The following is an 8,770-nucleotide window of genomic DNA, read 5'->3' as shown; positions in this document are numbered from 1 at the left end:
AACGATAAATAGGGTAGATTGATAAATAAGATAGAAATATATAATGTAGCTCGCGAAGAATCTAAATTCTCCTGCCTACGTATCCTCATTGTGCAATGAGCAAATCAGAGCTTTCGTAGTTCAGCCTACTAGGGTTGAAAGTAAGATGATGGAGGCAAAAGAAATGAATGATTGAATTGAGATGATTAGAATTGATAGACTTGATAGTTACTGGTTGAGAATCACACTAAAGTCTATGGGTAAAGGTGGATACGATAAGCAACGAGCCGAATGTCTCGCACCCAAAGATATCCAAAATGAGTGTAGAAAAGCTCCAATCTCATTCCTTCTTTACCACTTAAGGCTCGTGGCATGTAACTATCATCTTAACTTTTAAGTGGAGAGAGAAGAGTCTTCGTAGTTGTTTCTTGTATTGATGAAGGTCTTATCAACCGTTCGATTCGAATTGCACTAAAGTCTATGAATAGAGGTGAATACGATGAGCGCTGGGTCATACGTCCCATACCCAAAGATACTCAGAATGGGGGTAGAAATACTCCAGTCCCACTCCTTCTCTATTGCTTAAGGCTCGTACCGTACAACTTGATTCATGATTGATAAGTTGTTGATGTAGTCCTTGCTTCTTGTATTACTTTATGAAAAGAGAGAGAGAGAGAGAGAGAAAGAGAGAGAGAGAGAGAGACTTGTTAATCGTATGATTAGAATTATGCTAAAGTATATGAATAAAGGTGAATACGATGAGCGTTGGGTCATACGTCCCATACTCAAAGATACTCAGAATGGGGGTATGAATACTCCGGTCACACTCCTTCTCTATTGCTTAAGGCTCGTGCCACACACTTCTAACTTTGATTTAACAAGTTTTTGTAGTTTCCACCTTTGATGTGCTTGAATAATCCACTGCTTGGTATGACTAAAGATGCCTTGATTGAAGATCTTGTCTTGAGGCCTTGAGCTTCACATCTTGGAAGAAAAGTCCTATTAAGTGACCAAGGGTCTTTTGGTCACTCATTTTAGACTGTGGGATTATACAAGTTCAAATGATTTAATCAATCAAAATTGCTTTTGATCAATTTAATCATGAGTTTTATTTTGGTTTTAAAGAAATTGGTTAATCCTAATCTAGAAGTTAGTAAGGGTTAGAAACTATCCTAAGGGATCATGCATTGATTGATTAAAGTTGATTGCAAAATCTAGGTTAAATCCCTAAGGGAGCATGTTAATGTTAATAAAAGTTGATTAAAAAATCCTATGCTAATTCTATTCCCAAGGGAGTATGTGATTATACGGCTAACAATACCAAAATAACCCAAAAGGGGAAATATGGCTAATTCACAAAATACGAGTATTAAATTCTAACCAAAATTTCAAATAGGTCCAAAATTTAATCCAATTCTAAACTATTCTAGTGTTAGCAACTAAGTTAGATCAAATACTCTAAGAAAACCAATTAACTCTAAAAGTCAATTAAATTCTAAGACTAGCTAACTCTATAACTAATTGAATTCTATAAAAGATCAATCTGATTAAATCCTAACTTATTTAGAATTGCATATCAAAATATTCTAGTAACTTTATTAAATTGTAATTAAAACTAACCTAATGGCTAATCATACTCGTGATTAATCATCAAAATAAAAAGAACCAAACAACCATAAGCCCAACAACAAATGGGCCCAATAGTATGAATGAATTCCCAAGAGGGGTGCAAGACCGAAATTGGGACTGTCTTCATGACTGGATCATAAGCCCAATGCACAAAAATCCCAAACGAAGGCAATCCAAAGCGGTGGGGGTGTAGGGGCCTAAACTGCATGCATTCAGCAATTTGTCTCCCTAAGCCCAAAACAAAGCCCAATGAAAATTAATGCCTAAACGCCAGTAAACAAATGGGGAAAAAACCTTGCCACACATAGGATCCTGTGGAGATAAGGCATCTTGGAAATAATCCTCCAAAATGAATATGTACCTCATCTACTTGCATTTTCCAAATCATGAGTTACGTGTGAAACTTGGCTTGAGTCATTTTGGAATTAGTCCCCACGTGACCTCCTGTGTACCGTGAAGCTTGCTAAGAATGCAACCGATGCTTAGAGAGTCACAAACAAGAAGGCGAAGAAGAAATATTGCAAGGCTGCATATTGCATTCAATCGATGGTATATTCAGTGAATTTCGACAAGATCTTTCATGCTGAATCGACGAATGAGGCATGTGATATTCTTGTTAAGTACTATGAAGGAGGTGAGAAAGTCAAAGTCGTCAAATTGCAGACTTTGCGATGATAAAGTGAATTGCTGAATATGAGAGAAGATGAAAAGATTGCAGGCTATGTGTCAAAGGTGCAAAATCTCGTCCATCTCATGAAGGGTTATGGTGAAACCTTAATTGATAAGATGATAGTTGAGAAGTTAATGGGTATGTTGACCTCTCACTTTGATCACATTATCATAGTTATTCAAGAATCCAACAATCTTGAAACCTTGAAACTAGAAGATTTGGTTGGTTCGTTGGAGGTGCATGAGATTAGGATTATCCAAAGAAAAGGGGTTCAAGATTCTATACAAGCACATCAGGCTCAGGCTTTGAATAGGCATATGGTGGTTCTGACAAGTTCAAAGGCAAAAGAGGCAGGACTAAGAGCAAGACGTCTTGGTAGAATCCTCAAAAGCATAAGGTCGATGATAGGGCTTTCGAATCCTTGAAAAGAGGATAAGGAAAATCCTATCAAAAAGACAAAGAGAAAAAAGGTGTATAGTTCTATAATTATGAAAAGTAAGGTCACTTGGCCAAACATTATTGGTACAATAAAGACAAGGGAGCGACAAAAAGCAAGGAGGAAGGAGCGAACCTTGTACACAAAAATTAAGATGATTATGAAGATATGGTGGTTATGGATACGTTGTAGATGACCATGTCGAATCCAAGATCTGGTTCCTCGACTCAGGCTACTCAAATTGCATGACTGGTCAAAATGTGTGGTTAGTAGATTTCGACGAGTCGAAGAAGAACAAGGTCAAACTTAATGATAATAACTCGTTCCAAGCAGAAGGTACTTATGATATAGTTATTTAAAGGAGCAATGAAGGAAAAACTATGATCAAAGATGTACTCTACGTACCTAAAATGAAGTGCAGTATGCTAAGCACGAGACAACTGGTCGAAAAAGGTTTCTCACTGATTATGTAAGACTAAGCCTTAGAATTGTTTGATAACCATAACAATTTGGTCTTAAAATCCCCTTTGTTAAAGAATAGGACATTAAAGACCATTATCAATACGACTGAGGTACAATGCCTCAAAACAATTGTCGACCATAAGACTAGTTGGTCGTGGAATTTGAGGTTTGAACGTCTAAACTTTCGATCATCCAATCAACTCATCACTCAAGATATGGTAACTGGCATACCATGTTTGGAGATGCCCAACAAACTTTATGAAGGTTATATAGTCGAAAAGCAATCCAGAAAATATTTTGTTTTGACTATGCCAATGAGATCCTCTTGCATACCAGAAGTATTAAACTCATATGTATATGACCCATTTGAGAATCATACCATTGGTGCAAACAAATATCTTGTATCATTTGTTGATGAGTATAGTTAAAGGTTTTGGATCTATGTGATCAAGCGGAAGGATGAAGTATTTGCAATCTTTAAGAGATTCAAAATACTTATTGAAAACCAAAGTGAAAAGAAGATCAAGGTTCTGCGAACAAAAGAAGGTGGCGAATATACACCAAAGGTGTTTGAAGAATTCTATGTATAACATGGTATTGATCATGAGGTAACTGCTATTTACATGCCTCAACATAATGGAATAACTGAAAGAAGAAACATGATCATATTGGACATGGCGAGATGCATGCTGAAGTAGAAGAATTTGCCAAAATCCTTATGGGGCGAAGCTGTTTCCACTATTGTTTATATTCTGAATAGATGCCCTACCAAAAAGCTGAAGAACATGGTCTCTGAAGCAGTGTGGAGTGTCAAATGACCATCAGTGAGTCATATAAAGGTTTTTGACTCTATTTGTTACAAGCATGTTCCTGATGCAAGAAGAAGGAAACTTGATGACAAAAGTGAGCCTATGATTCTGGTAAGATATCACAAAACTGAAGCATACAAACTATTTAATCCAATGAATGAGATGATCATGATGAGTCGAGATATTATTGTTGCACCCCAAAATTTGCCCTCTATTTTTAACTCTAACCAATTTTTTGTTTCACATTCATTTGCATCATCTTCATAACATAACATTTTTTTTCTGTCTTAATATTAGCCGGAATAATTTCTCGGAATTTACAAACAGACTGGTCAAATTAACTTTTTAACTGTGCATAAAATTAGTCAACGAAAAAATGTCAAGTTTAAGTTTGCAAATGTCGGTAACATTAATCTGCGGTTCACGTGGTTTAATTTGACATGCTAAAAATATTTTTACGACTATTTTTGGTCATATGTTGATCAGTCTGAGCAGTTTAAACGGTCATAATTTTTATTTCAAAATCCGACCAAATGCTGTATTTTTCCGAGTCATTTATTTCGCGCTGATTATTTTGACGTGTTCATTTTATTTTTTCGAGCATTTTGGTGCCCGACTTTTATTTTTTTTGAGTCTATTTATTTTTATATTGGGTCTAGAATAAATAAATAGGTTAATTAGTTTTTATTTTAATTTTAACTATTTTAATTATTTTCAGTTTTTAATTTAATATTGGGTTTCAAAATAAACTTAGGCCCATTATCATTAACCTAATTTGTTCCTATATATATTTACTAGCATGACTAATAGAGGGAGGCCGAAAGACACAACAAAAAAAGAGAAACTGAGAGTGGCTGATCTATACTATCGTACACACAGTTTGCTAATAGTTTATATATGATATATACTTTATCTATTTTGTTGATATATTTGTTACTGCGTTTCAAATACATGTTCATATGTGTGACTGTGTTATGTATTCCAGATACACGCGGTTTGGTTAAATATATATATATTTCTATTTTATGTTATAATTTGATTATGTTTTCGGATCGAATCGTGTCAATACGCCGTTTTCACATATACGTGTATGAGGCGTGACATTTGTGTTATCCGATCCAGTTGCGATGATCGCAATTTTGCGCTAGCAACGCCGTTGTTTTTTTTTAATTCATATTTTTTTTATACATATATTTAGATCTGCACATTTTTTTTATAACTAACTACCCTGATTTTTCCTAAACCCTGACAATTTCGCCACAAACTCTAAATTTCAAACCTAAAACTTTAACCGTGTTGTTTCCTCTAAACCATAAACCTTTTATTAAACCTTAACAAACCTTATTATTATTTTCTATTTTCGCTCATATTTATGTTATTCATACACTGTAACTGCTTCGCCCTTGTAATATTTTAAGTTTTAACTTGTAATATTTTCAGTTTTACTTTTCGCCATCTTTATTATGTAACTGCACCAAAGCGTTGTAATAATTAGGATTTTATTTTCTGCCATTTTATTTTTCTGCCATTTAAATTCCTGCCATTGATCCTATATTAACTGCGTGGTTTAGTAATGTAGGGCGTGAAAACCTACTAAATTAATTATTTAATATTTTTCTATAACCTTTATATTTTTTGTAAATAAATAATAAATACTAACTATTTTAATAACTTTTTTTATTACTTACTTATAATAATAAATCCTTATATATTTTGTAAATAAAATTTAATTGACCATTTTTCTAATTGAATAATAATAATAAACCTATTAATCTAATAATTTGATGTTTTCTATAATCTTTATTTATTTTGTAAATAACTAACTTAATATTTTTCATATAACTCTTTTATTTTATAATTTGTACATTAATGTATTTTAAATTCTTTTATTATTACTAATTTATTTTAAACTCATATTTTTCTAATAACTTCTAAAAAAATCTAACTTGTTTAACCTAAAATAATTTCTTTTAAAATTCTAACCTTTTTATTATCACTTTATTATTATTGTTATTTTATTATTGCTTTATTACCATTGTTTATTTATTATTTTATTATTATTTGCTTTTATCTATTCTATTTTTGCTTCATTATTTTCCTTATTTTAATTTTGTTTTATTTATAATATTAGGAACAAATGTATAGGTTGTAAATTTATTCTTTCTCGCCTGATTATTATGTATCTGTCCCATAGCCATGTAATAGTTTAGGAATTTATTTTTCTTGCTTTTATTTTTGTAAATATTTATTGCGTGGTTAGTAATTTAGGGAGTGCAAAAAACTAACGGTAAATAATTGAACTTAGAAAATTAAATTCAAGACAAATATCTGAAAAATAACACTCACACACGTAGGTCGATCTTCGATCGCCATCTGTACTTCCTAGGGTATTCCTCTTGGTTGCCTTCTTTAAATGGTCAAGTCCCTCGAAAATAGGGGTGTCTTAAGCAAAGTCCCTTCAAACAGAAAAATCATCAAGTCCCTATAAACTTAAAAGATCAAGTCCCTACGAGGTTGCCTACGATATAATGATCTTGTCCCTTCGGTACATATGATGATAGTCCCTACGAGTTGCTAAAGACACCCCTTATGTTGTCTTCATTGACCATACGATGACCCTACGCTCGTCCCTTAAACACATCCAAGGTAATGACTACCTATTCCTTAATAATAGGGATAGTCTTACCATTGAAAGAATATACGAGAACACGAAAGACTTGATCTAGGGTAGGTATCTCATAGTTACTTGCTCACACTTTTCAAAATTACTTTTACACCTCACAATTTCTAAACTAGGCTTTGTATACACCCATACGAGGGTCATTACAAAGTACTTAAAGAAATTTTTCTAATCACACACTACACTCTTGCAAACAAACAAAGTGAGCTAAGTAACTAAGAGCCCATGGATAACCATGGATATAAAGGGTGCTAATACCTTCCCTTTGTATAACCTACCCCCCGAACTCAAAATCTTTTTAAGGTCTTTCCTGTTCTTTTATGTCCTTTCCTTTTGGATAAAATAAAAGTCGGTGGCGACTCTTGCTATCCGCAACATTTAACTAAAGTCAGTTCTCCCACCGTGTTACAATTATTATTGATGAAAATTCTGCTTGGGATTGGAATTCTTATGATACAATTAACAAGCCATTGATGAGCTATTGCGTCGAGGAAGAAACCAATGAAGTTGAAGTCGAAGCAATTTTCAATATTCCAATCAAAGCAGTTGCTGACATTCCTTACACAATCAAAGTCGAAAAGGGTATGTCTAGCACAAGCCAGAGACCTCAAATAACTAAAGTTCGTTCAACGAGACTTCAAGACTATTAAGTGATTGGTGATGATGAAGTCACACTAGAAGGAGAATTAGTTCATCTTGCTTTACTTGCAGATGTTGAGCCAGTCAACTATAGCGAGGCTTTAAAAGAATATGAAGTGGAAGTCTGCTATGGTTGAAGAGTTACAAGCAATTGAAATAAAAAACACATGGGAGTTAGTCAAAATGCCATCACATACAAAAGCTATCAAAGTGAAGTGAGTGTTCAAGTTGAAGCACAATGTTGACGGGTCGATAGCAAGACATAAGGAGAGATTGGTAGCTCGAGGTTTTCTTAAGAGAGCAAGAGTCGACTACTCTAAAGTATAAGCACGAGTATCAAGATTGTAGACTGTTCGATTGGTGGTAGCCTTGGCATGTAAGTAAGGTTGGTCGACATTTCACTTAGATATGAAATCAACATTTTAGAATGGATCTTTGGATGAAGAGGTCTATGTCACACAATCTTCTGAGTTTGTGACCCAAAAGGAAGCAAGGAAAGTATGTAAGTTGCACAAAGCGCTATATGGCCTCAAGCAGGTACATATGGCATGGGCAATAAGATCAACTCATACTTAGTCGAATTAGGATCCATCAAATGCAAATCTGAGTATGGTGTCTATGATCAGGCTGTGGCACAAGAAATAATCATCTGCTTATATGTTGATGACTTGCTAGTGACTGGAAATAAATTGAAAAACATATCGAAGTTAAAAGAGATGATGAAGGGGGAATTTGAAATGTTAGATATGAGAAACTTATCTTATTTCCTAGGCATGGAATTTCAAATGTTAAAGCAAGGTATGGTGCTACATCAAAGAAAGTATGTTAAAGAGATACTCAAGATATTCATGATGGATTATTCGACTCCCACATCCTCACATGTCGAACCAAATTTGAAGTTGGAGAGGCATGAAGAGGAAGAAAGAGTCGATGCAACTTTGTTCAAATAAATTGTTGGATCTTTGAGATATGTGTGCAACAGTCGACCTAATATATGTTTCTCAGTCAAATTAGTGAGCAGATACATGAATGAACAAAGTGTGTTACATATGAAGGTTGTAAGAAGAATCCTAAGATACTTAAAAGGACCGATAAACTATGGAATTCTATTTCGACGAGACTCTAAAAGAAAAGAAGCTATGGTTACTTGCTATTCAGATGCTGATTGATGTGGAAACAAGGAAGATAGAAGAAGTACAACTAGTTATTTCTTTCAAGTATTTGGTGCCCCAATCTCATGATGCTCGAGAAAGAAACCTGTGGTGGCATTGTCATCGTCTGAGGCTAAATATATAACAGGATCCTATGTTGCGTGTCAAGCAATTTGGATCAGATCTGTGCTGGAAGATATTGCAGGTAAAGTGAAGAAACATTGTTGTTACAAATCGACAATAAGTCAGCCATAAACTTTGCGAAGAATCCAATTTTGCATGGAAGGATAAAGAACATTGAGGCTAAGTTTCATT

This window comes from Lathyrus oleraceus, chromosome 5 (genome assembly GCF_024323335.1).
Source record: "Lathyrus oleraceus cultivar Zhongwan6 chromosome 5, CAAS_Psat_ZW6_1.0, whole genome shotgun sequence".
In the NCBI taxonomy this organism is placed as follows: domain Eukaryota; kingdom Viridiplantae; phylum Streptophyta; class Magnoliopsida; order Fabales; family Fabaceae; genus Lathyrus; species Lathyrus oleraceus.
The sequence above is the reverse complement of the archived record's forward strand: the minus strand, read 5'-3'. Positions refer to the sequence as shown.